The sequence below is a fragment of the Hipposideros armiger genome, unplaced genomic scaffold, assembly GCF_001890085.2.
Source record: "Hipposideros armiger isolate ML-2016 unplaced genomic scaffold, ASM189008v1 scaffold_68, whole genome shotgun sequence".
Classification (NCBI taxonomy): Eukaryota; Metazoa; Chordata; class Mammalia; order Chiroptera; family Hipposideridae; genus Hipposideros; species Hipposideros armiger.
In genome coordinates, this window is record NW_017731418.1 from 3,747,552 (window position 1) to 3,757,883 (window position 10,332).

Sequence of the window (10,332 nt, forward strand, 5' to 3'; positions counted from 1 at the left end):
AGGGCGGGGAGGGGAAAGGAAGCTGCTTCAGGCACTTGGGGAATTCTCCAATATCTTTCCTCGTTCACACAGACAGAAAGATAAACTAATCACTTACCTGCAGAAACAATTACGATTTTGCAGAGAAAGTACCTGGGCTAAGAAACGAATCATCAAGCTTTCAAGGTAAAAGTTTATCAAAGGCAGGTAAGACTTTTTTTGTTGGTTTATTTTTACTTCATCAGGACTGAAACCTGTTGCTTTGCTGGGTCTAGGCAGCTTTTGGTGAGACCTGTGGACACAGAGCATAGCTGACTACCCAGTAGGTGGGTGTTGCACTCCCAGAATTATTCTAGCAAGCCCTGGAACCTGACACAGGGCCAACTCAGAGTGTCCCGTATTACAGGCCCCTCAGGGTGTTGATAGCTTTACCTTTTGGCAATTCCTTCTGCACCCTTTCCACAGCCATAAAGCAGTACAAGAGCTGAACTCCAGAAATAGGGCCTTGGTGATTTGGGCCATTCCATCCTACGGTAACCATGGCTCACAAAACAGATTCCTGTAAGAAGTTGAGGAGCACTCAATCTCCTATTTGAATTTGGCAGGAAGATTACATAACTGTCCACTCAATTTGACAGGTACTGTTGACCCTTGAGCAACATGGGTTTGAACTGCACGGGGCCACTTATATGTGGATTTTTTTTCAGTAAGTATTGTAAATGTATTTTCTCTTCCTTACGATTTTCTTAATATTTTTTCTCTAGGTGACTTCATTGTGATACAGTATCTAATACATAATAATAGTATGTAACAACAGTATATAATACATATACAAAACATGTGTTAATTGACTATTTATGTTATCAGTAAGGCTTCCTGTTAACAAAAGGCTGTTAGTTAATAGTGGGGGAATTAAAAAGTTATACATATGAGGATTTTCAGCACAGGGATTAGTCAGCACCCCTAACCCTCCTCCAACCCTTGTTCGTGGGTCAACTGTACTTGCAAATCATCTATTCTGTTTCATCTATGAATAAACAATGCTTATATGCAAACGATAATCACCTATGTTTGGACAGGACTCCTGAGCCCTGTGGGTCAACATGCCAGTGGAGACTTCATCAGAGCACCTCTGGCTCCCATCTTTAACTTGGCTGAGTTATCTTTTAGTTATTTTAGTTACTTTAAGTAGGTGACACCCTACCTCTGCAGAGTAGATGTTTCTGCAAAAAATGACTCCCACTGCTAATAATACTAATGGGTAGACAAAACTGAAAGAGAATAGATGGGTCATTGCAATTAGTTGTGGCTCCCTCAAGGAGCTCTCAGAGCTGTGGGGGCTTGCATAATTCTGGGACACTTACCACCTCTGAGCAAACATTTCTCTTCCATTACTGGGGGTCCCCTAACCACCAGATTGCGACTTCTGCGATTCAGGGACTCACAAAGGTTGTTGCGTATACCTAAGATCACAAAGAACCGGGACCCAAACTCTAGCATCTGCAGCCTAAAAACTCTTTAAGGCGTCAGCTTTATAATACAAAGTGACTGCCTATGAGGTGTGATTTTTCACGGATGTTGGGACTGCCCTGATACCTTCCATATCCCCCTCCTCAAACTGGCTTGTGCCTGGAGTTCTGCCGGTAGAGACTCATTCTTCACTAAAGGAGTAACTTACCTGAACTATACAGGTAGGCTTCAGACCTCTGGGAACTGTTGAAATTATACATAGAGTTTGAGTGTATTTGTCCATTTTTAGTCCTGGAGAGAGAATCTTTTGTTTGTTTGTTTGTTTGTTTGTTTGTTTTAGCTGAGCCATCCTGCTACCTGTTGGCAGCTCAGCGGCTGCTCAGCGGCTGCTCAGCGGCTGCTCAGCGGCTGCTCAGCGGCTGCTCAGCGGCTGCTCAGCGGCTGCTCAGCGGCTGCTCAGCTCAGGCCGGACTCGAACCAGTGTTGCTCAGAGCTCAAACTCTTGAGTGAGCGCTTAACCAACTGAGCCACTCGGCCGGCCCATTCCTAGAGAGAGAATCTTTAGGTCTTTGCTGGTATCTGAAAATTTTCGTAACCAAAGGTTTAAGAATAATTGCTTTTTCTGACAAGTTGTTTTAAGTTATTTACTATTTAAGGTGCATGAAAACACATAAACATATGGCCCATAAATTTCATATATCACAAGGGGGGCAGCTGGAAACTGCCTATTTTCTAGGAACAAAATACAACAATAATTTTATTAACTTTTTTCCTATTTGTCATTCAAAATAAAACATCTGTATTAATGAGAGAGAGTGTCACAATACAGATGCTACCCCTCCATTCTTAACTTCAGAAGTGAGGCCTGAGCACAGGGCTGATGGGGATTCTGAAACTGACTCTGGAAAATGTTATTTCTTAGAGCACGGGTGATCAAACTTCTGTAGAGTCAGATAGTAAATGGCTCTGGCTTTTCTGGCTACATGGTGTCTGCCATAACTTCACAACTCTGTCGTGTGGAAAGCAGCCACAGACAATATGTAAACAAATGAGAGAGGTGGTGTTTCGATAAAACTTTATTTACAAAAACAGGGAGTAGGCTAGATTTGGCCCATGGTAGCAGTTTGCAGGTCCCTTAATGGTTGGAAGATGCTATGGAATAAAAATAATAAAGCTCACATCTCTGCCAGGTTTACGCTCTATACCGACTTGAAGCCACTTTGCAAAACCAAAATACCTGATCACACTATTCTGTTGGGTGTAACGAAAGTAATTTCAACAAGTATTTTTACATGCTGGGCAAGCTATGAGTGATGTTAAACACCTAATAGTTAAAACCTAGAACGCTACATGTCATATTTTTCCAGGGCATAAGACAAACAAAAAACAACCCAGATTCTTTAAACCATGATTTGTCTTTCCATGCAACTCGAGAAAATCAGATTTTTTGGCAAACGATCATGGGAAAATAATTCTTTTACCCTAAGGCCTCACTCCGGGTAGGGAATCCCTCCCTGGTCCCTCCATAGGTAGACTTCTGTGTTTTCTAGAAACATAATATCTTTTAGAATCACAGATTTCTGGCGTTGCAAACATGCAGGCAGTGCCTGCCAGGCTTTAGGCTGCTGCTTGTTCAATTGGGGAGAAAAGAAATCCTGGTGATGCGCCAAAGGCCCGCTGTTCCTTTCATTTCCAAGGCAAAATGGGAGAGACGCTGGTGTTCTTTTCACTTTCCACGTTTGAAATAATTCGTTTTTGTTTTTTTATCTTCCTGTTCAATAATTAATTTTGCATGCCATCTGGCTAGAAACTTTCATATCTGCACAGGAACACAGAGTGAGGTTTAAGCAAATGAACTAAGAGGAAAAGGGAAAAAGGTCTAGCTAGCAAAGGAGCCCCAGGGAAGTCCACTGAAAGGCTAGCAAAGAGCCTATCCAAACAGAAATCACTCCTCTGGGCTAAAACATACCCCCTCAGAATTAGTGAGTGCTGAGTTACCTACAAGAAACCCAAAAAACAAAAGTAACCTTTGCCCACTATGACTGAAGCTCCAGGAGCTTACATCGCAGTTGCAGGCACGCAGACTGACAAGCAAGGAAAGACTTTACATTGCTAGGTAACTGATTTAAACTGACCCAAGTAATCAGACTTCATAAATGCCAAGGTAGGAGATGGCACGACAGAGAATGCAAGGGTTACTTTGCAGTAAGAAGGAAGGATGTCCTTGTATTTTTTAAAGGTAGAGTTATTGTGGCATAATTTACAAGCAGCAACATCGCCCTTTTTAGTATATAGTTCCACGAGTTTTGACAAACACACATACAGTCATGAAAACATATTTCCATCATCACAAGCTATTCCCTTATGCCCTTTTGCAGTCAGCCTCTCTGGCCACTCCCAGCCCCTGGCAACCACCGATTTGGTTTCTGTCCTGATAGTTTTGCCTTTTCCAGAACATCAGATAAATGGATGTTAGTAGCAGGAAGGGTGAGATTTTAATCTCAAACAAAGAGGAGCTTTTTAGAGCTCAAATGTCTCTACTGCATCTTAAGACAGATGGGGCAGCTTGTGCTATAAAAACAGCTGTGGCTAATGGGACTTGTGCAGGGGATGTGATTTAACACAGACTTCCGAAAGTGAACACCTGATCATGTCACATCATTCTATAAACCGTCAATGGTTTTCCATTGTCTTTAGGATAAAGTCCAAGCTCTTTTTTTTTTTTTTTTAAGATTTTATTGGGGAATTGGGGGAGGGGAACAGACAAGTTTGTTCTTCAGTCTAGTTGTGGAAGATGTCGTTTCACTGGCCCATGTTGGTATTATCATTGCGCTCTTCCCGGGTGACGCAGTCACTCACTGGCCATTGGACGGCTGCTCACAGCGGCTCTTGGCAGCTCACACCGGCTGCCGGGGCCACTCACGCTGGCTGCCAGCTGCACACAGTAGCTTATGGCAGCCCACTGCAGCCCCACTGCAGCCTACGCCGTCACTGGCGACTCACAGCAGCCCAGCTCCAGGTCGAGCTGTTGATCACCATCTTAGCTGTAGAGGGCGCAGCATCACTGGGCCACATGTGGGATCTGAACCGAGGCCCTGCTGCTCAGAGCTGGTGTCCCAAGCCAACTCTTAACCAACGCGCCACTTGGCTGGCGCAGTCCAAGCTATTTAATGTGGCATGCATCGCCTTGCATGATGATATGACACCTATCACCTCCTCAGCCCTTTCTCTCCCCACTATTCTCTTTCACATTGTCTGCTTCAAAATCTATGAGCTGGTGACTCTGTTGTGGTTCTTCCGGGTGAAGTACACACTCTCTCCCCGCTGGGCCTTTGTACGTGATTTTGTTTCTATCAAGAGCATTTTCCCTTGACCTCTGCCTCTTTGGCTTCAGACTGGCTTCCTGTGGAAGCACTTCCTGACCCTCCCAGTTTGGCTTAAACGTCATTCTTACGGACTACAGCACTTGCATTTCCCCTATCTTTGTGCTTATCAAACTGCATTGTAATTGCATGTTTAATTTTGTGTCTCCCCCAACTAGACCTTAAGCTCCGTGAAGCTCTAAGGGAACAGAAGCCAAGTCCGTCTTACTCATAGTTGTATTTTCAGCGCCGAGCACAGTGCCTGGCACGAAGTGGTTTCCCAATAATTATACTTTAAATTCAGCCAAAGAGACACACGAAATTTAGTCAAAATTCAGAAGAGGGAGGCGTTTCTTTTAGCTGAGGGTGGTGGAGGTGCAGGGAAGAGTGAGAAATCAAGAAATACTTCAGGAAACACACGGTGTTTGCATTGGGCCCTTGTCCAGTTATTTGCCTGTTACCTCACAGCCCCATTGGACTTCGTAGGGGCAGGACTGGGTATCTGAAAACTACATTTCCCAGGCTTCCTTGCCAGCTGGGCCCAGAGGGAAACCCAAAGGCAGCCAAGAGAGAGGCGCCCTGTTCTGGCTGTCACCTCCTGCAAGGTGTTAAGGAGAATAAAGATTGAAGAAAAGTCCCTCGGGCTTGCAGATATCAGTTTCACTGATGTAATAGGGACAGAAACTAAATTTCTAGTGGCCAAAGAGTGGTTGAATAATGAGGAAGTAAGGCGGTGAGAGTGGACTATATTACCATCGTCTTGGCCCGTTTTGCGTCCATTGCCTCTGCCTACCACTAAACCCTTCCCTCCCACACCCCCAGCTGCTCACCCATGAACTCCCCATACCACCTTCATCCAAGTCTAGGATGGGCCAACTGTTGGGATTATGTGTACAAAGCTTGCTCACTGACTTGCAAGTTTGGACATCATGCAGACACCATCAGCTTATTGTGGAGGCCAAAGAATGGTACTTAAAGTTTGTAGATTAATGGTGCTGAAAGTTATGTTCAGGGCGTTTTCTTAAGGACATCTAGCAATTTATTAAATAAAAGCTAGTTGCCTTCTATAACTTCGAACGGTACTTAAAGTTGTAGATCAATGGTGCTGAAAAGTTATGTCAGGGGCTTTTCTTAAGGATGTCTAGCAATTTATTAAATAAAAGCTAGTTGCCTCCTATAACTTCACTAAACAAACATAAAAGAATTATACAATTCTCCTCCCTTCCTGTTTTTTGAAAAATAAATGTAGCTTGTCTTATGTACTTGACACCCATCTGAAGTCGCAAAATCACACACACCATTTGAACACACACCATTAAGTGTTGAAAGCTGTGTATCTCCCAGCCTCCAGTGAACCCTGAAAACCACACTCTATACAGTCGGTTGAGAGCAGGCCACGGAGGAACCTAGCCGGCTTCCTGTGCTTTGACAGACTAGCGGAAGCCAAGGTTAAAATCTGATTACTTTGCAAGGATTCCAGAACTTGACCTACTTCACCTCATAGAAATTCATTAACAAATCAGAGAATCGCCAGTAGCACCCAGCAAAACGCATTTAGCCCTCACAATTCTGGTAAGTTCCACTTTGAATAGAGGAACCAAGTTAGACCTTTCATAAAATGCAGAGCCTGCTAAATCCAAACATAACTGTGTTCGTGATAAAATACCAGCCTTTTAAATTACTTTCTGTGTGAACAAACAAACCTGTAACACATCCAAACAATGATGTAGTAGGTGGAAACGCATGTTATCATTTATTTTAAGGTTAGTTTATTGAAAAATGGAAAGGGGTGAGGGGGAGTTGCTTATTTTACATAACAGCTTAGGATGTGAGTAGTTTACCTGTTATTTAAAAACTATGTAAGGCTGTCAAAACATTCTCTAGATTTTTAATGTTGCGCCTCAACTGTGTTGTTCATATACACAAAACTGATTTTCCCCGAAACTTGTCCTAAAAACTATGTTGTCATACAATAGCATAGCTTAATGTAAATAAAATAATAAATAAGCCAATAAAAGAAATGCTATGAAAATAAAATAGGATAAAGTAGCTGAAAGCTCTGAATTAGTCTGAAACAACCTCATTTTATTTTATTTCAAATCACCGATACTGGCAGCAGTAAATACTCATGATTGGTATCTCAGTGTATGGAAAATCCCAGTCAATTTCCACTTCTGTTCTTGATGTGTTTTTTTCTCAAGTGTAAAATTTCAAACAGAGATCTTGCTTCATGTCATGTTGCTTTCCTTCTATATTTAGTTATAGAGAGAGTGTGGGAAGCAGGAGGCGGGAGGAATAGGGATAGCGGGGTGGGTTCAAAGTACTTTTGCATCACCCTCCTTTATGACCAAAAAAAAAAAAAAAGATGCTTGAAATATTAGTCTCTACCCTTGCTGTCTCAACTTCATCACCTCCCATTCACTTCACAGCCCACTGCCATCTGGCTTCCACCCCATCGTTCCAGTCAGGCTATTCTTATGGAGACGTTACTGGTGTTTTCCTGCTTGCCAAACCCAATAACCTACTTTAAAGGCCCCTCTTTCTTGGCCTTTCTGCAGCATTGGACCCGTGGTGCAGACCCGAGTTTCTGAGCTCACAGACCGTAGCAATCTACTATCTACAGGTCCCACCATAGCTGCCCATGCAGACGCCGAGTGAGTCACGCAGAGCCTGTCAAACAGTGGGCACGTGCCCCTCCTAGGAGAGCAGCCACTGCCCCTCTCTGGTTTGATTTTGGCCATGGAGGGAATATACACACAGCATTGTTAAATCTTTTAACTTTAGACAAAAGCTTAGTTTTAGGGAGACTGTTTCCAATTTTTAAATGTTGGCTCAGATTGTTAAAATGCTTGTGGGGCAAGTGAACATATCTGTAGACCTCCCATTAGAATCAAGATCCCCTGCTGCCCCTGGCTTCTGGGCCTACCTTTCTCTCTCTCTCTCTCTCTTTTGCCTGTTTCTCTCTACCTTGTTTTTCACGCTTATGTTTTCTTCCCCACCTACCTCTCTCAGGTTCCCTTGTCTTTCTCCACGGTCCTCTTCTGTTTTTCTCAATTTCATGGGCAATGTCATAGGTCTATGGCAGGCTCCCTGGGTTTGCAACCAGTGCAGCTGCACAGGCCCCCACACTTGGGAGGGCTCCACACTTGGGCTTTAACACCCTGTAGATGAATTTCTTATAATATCTTTGAATGTGTGTTTCATGAGTGAAATCTGTTGGGCAACAGGAGCTTGGGCTGGAGGCTTGGCATATCATTTTAAGTGCAATCTCTCCTCCCCTGCCTCCCTGGGAAGGGTTCTTGTGACCTGCTCCCAGACCCTTGTCCCTTGTGCCCTGGGTCCTGCCTGCTCTCCCTCTAAACCCCACCTCCCAAACTGTTGCTGCTCTCCGCCCTGGAAGAGATCTGAGTGCAGGTGCGATGAAGGGTGGGGTCACAACCAGTGGCATCTCCGGGCAAGTCCTGGCAGTGGCAGCTGTCCCTACCCCAGGCTGGCACCACTGCATCCCATTCAGTGGGCAAGTTGCCTGGGGCAAGCCTCTGTCCACCCTTGATTCAAATACCCAGTGCAACCTGGCACAGAGGTTGCAATACCCTTGGGGTCACCCATCTGCCGTGGGTTGGGACAGCAGGCCCCATGGAAAGGGGAAATGGCTGACTTGACTTCCCAGCTCCCTGTTGAGGTGTGAAGCATTGATCTGGGGCTGGTGGGAGGGGGAACATGGCAGCCATCGGGTCCAAGGGCACGCAGACCTTGGCAGTTCCAGGCTCTGAACTCACCCTGCAAGTGTCCCCAGATTCTTTGGGTCCATGCTGTGCCTAGGGACACCTTTCTTCCTCTGTCTAATTTCCCTAGTCTGTCTTGTATTCATTTCTTTGGACCAGCTTGACATCCCCTCCAGGGGCAAATCATGAAATATGAATTGCATAATTTCGGTAATTCTACATACAAGTGAAATGTTCTGATATTTACATTTAGATCTGGCATTGCATACCATAAAGATGAATGGTAAAATTCATGCCAAAAATTTTAAATTTTTGTGTATTTATAACAACAGTGCATAGCAAATAAAAACCACCATGACATGCAGAGAGGCTGTGGAAGAAAGGAACACGCTTTGTATTTTAGTAACTTAGTATATTTCATAACTTTAATGGCAACTTTTGCCTGCTTTTTGCACAAGGAGGCCCACGTTTTTATTTTTCACCAGGCCTCGCAAATTATGTATCTGGTCCTGCTCAGCTCTTCATTTGCTGATGGCTCCCACCTTTTCACCGTCAGCCTGGACCCCACTCTTCCTCTCAGACCCATATTTATGGGGGCGTACTAGACCAGTACACCTGGAGGTTATACAGGCAGCTCGAGCTCAGCATGTTCTCATTTGGGCTCATTGTCCAAATCTGCTTCCCCCCTTCCATTTCCTTTTTCTCTCAATAAAATATCATCCAGTTACTTCCTTGTAACAGAGTAGGTGTGAAACTGTTGAATAGATGAATGGAATCTTAGAAACGTTTTCAGTTCTCTCCTTTCTCTCAACTTCTCATACCCAATTGGTCACCTAGTTCTATCAGTTCTACCAAACACTCCATGGCTTTTCATATCTTCATACCTACATATGATCCATGTGGCCTGGATACCTGTTCAATACCTGTTTAAAACCCAGAGCATATTTTACCACCTTCAAGAAGCCTTTTATTTATTTATTTATTTATTTTTTTTTTTGTTGTTGTTGTTGTTGTTAGTTTCAGGTGTACAGAACAATGCGATAGTTATCCTTTTCACCCTCACAGAGTAACAACTCCCCTCCCCCCATGTATTGCCCTCCCACCCCCGATATCATGCTTATCTATTACAATTCCATTGATTCCATTCCCAAGAAGCCTTTTTTGTAATTGCCCAGGCAGAATTAGTCATTCTTTTTTCTGTAATCAACAGCCTGCTTTTACAACATTTATTACATTACATTGTAATTATTCATGTGTGTTTCTGTCTCACCTATTAGACTGTGAGCCAATCAAAGACAGGATATATTTATTTATCTGTATATTTTTTGTCTCTAGCATAGTACATTGGAGACTCTTAGTAAATGATTAACTGGTACAGGAAAAATAAGACAGGATTTATGGGTATCACAAAAAGCAGATTCTTGTAGAGGGTAAACCTATTTTCTAAGGATACCTATTTTCTAGGGATACCTGAGCCCAGGGGAACAGAAAATGGAGGCAGATCCCAAATCTGGGTAGCTGGAAGCTCATTTCAAGGACTGACTTTTCATGAAGGAGAAAAATGAGAAGAGAAAAACCAGGAAAAAATTCTCTGCCACTGGCAGAAACACGATATAATAAATATTAACAAAGTTTATGAAATAATTCCTGTATTACATTTTTTGGTAAGTGTTAACATGATACTTGTTATTTTTTTTTAATATATTTTTATTGGGGAATTGGGGGGATGGGAACAGTGCTGGGGAATTGGGGGAAGGGGAACAGACAAGTTGCTGTCCTTTTGTTCTTCAATCTAG

At 43.4% G+C, this 10,332-nt stretch overlaps 1 long non-coding RNA gene across 1 annotated transcript in view; it reads left to right on the forward strand.

Annotated features, from left to right (window-relative positions):
- Positions 1–10,159, forward strand: part of LOC109382693 (uncharacterized) — a 40,394-nt gene extending 30,235 nt beyond the window's left edge. The window contains exon 3 of the long non-coding RNA XR_002123967.1: positions 10,001–10,159. This is a non-coding gene — a long non-coding RNA (uncharacterized LOC109382693). The remainder of the gene's footprint in view (positions 1–10,000) is intronic.
- Positions 10,160–10,332: the final 173 nt, after the last annotated feature.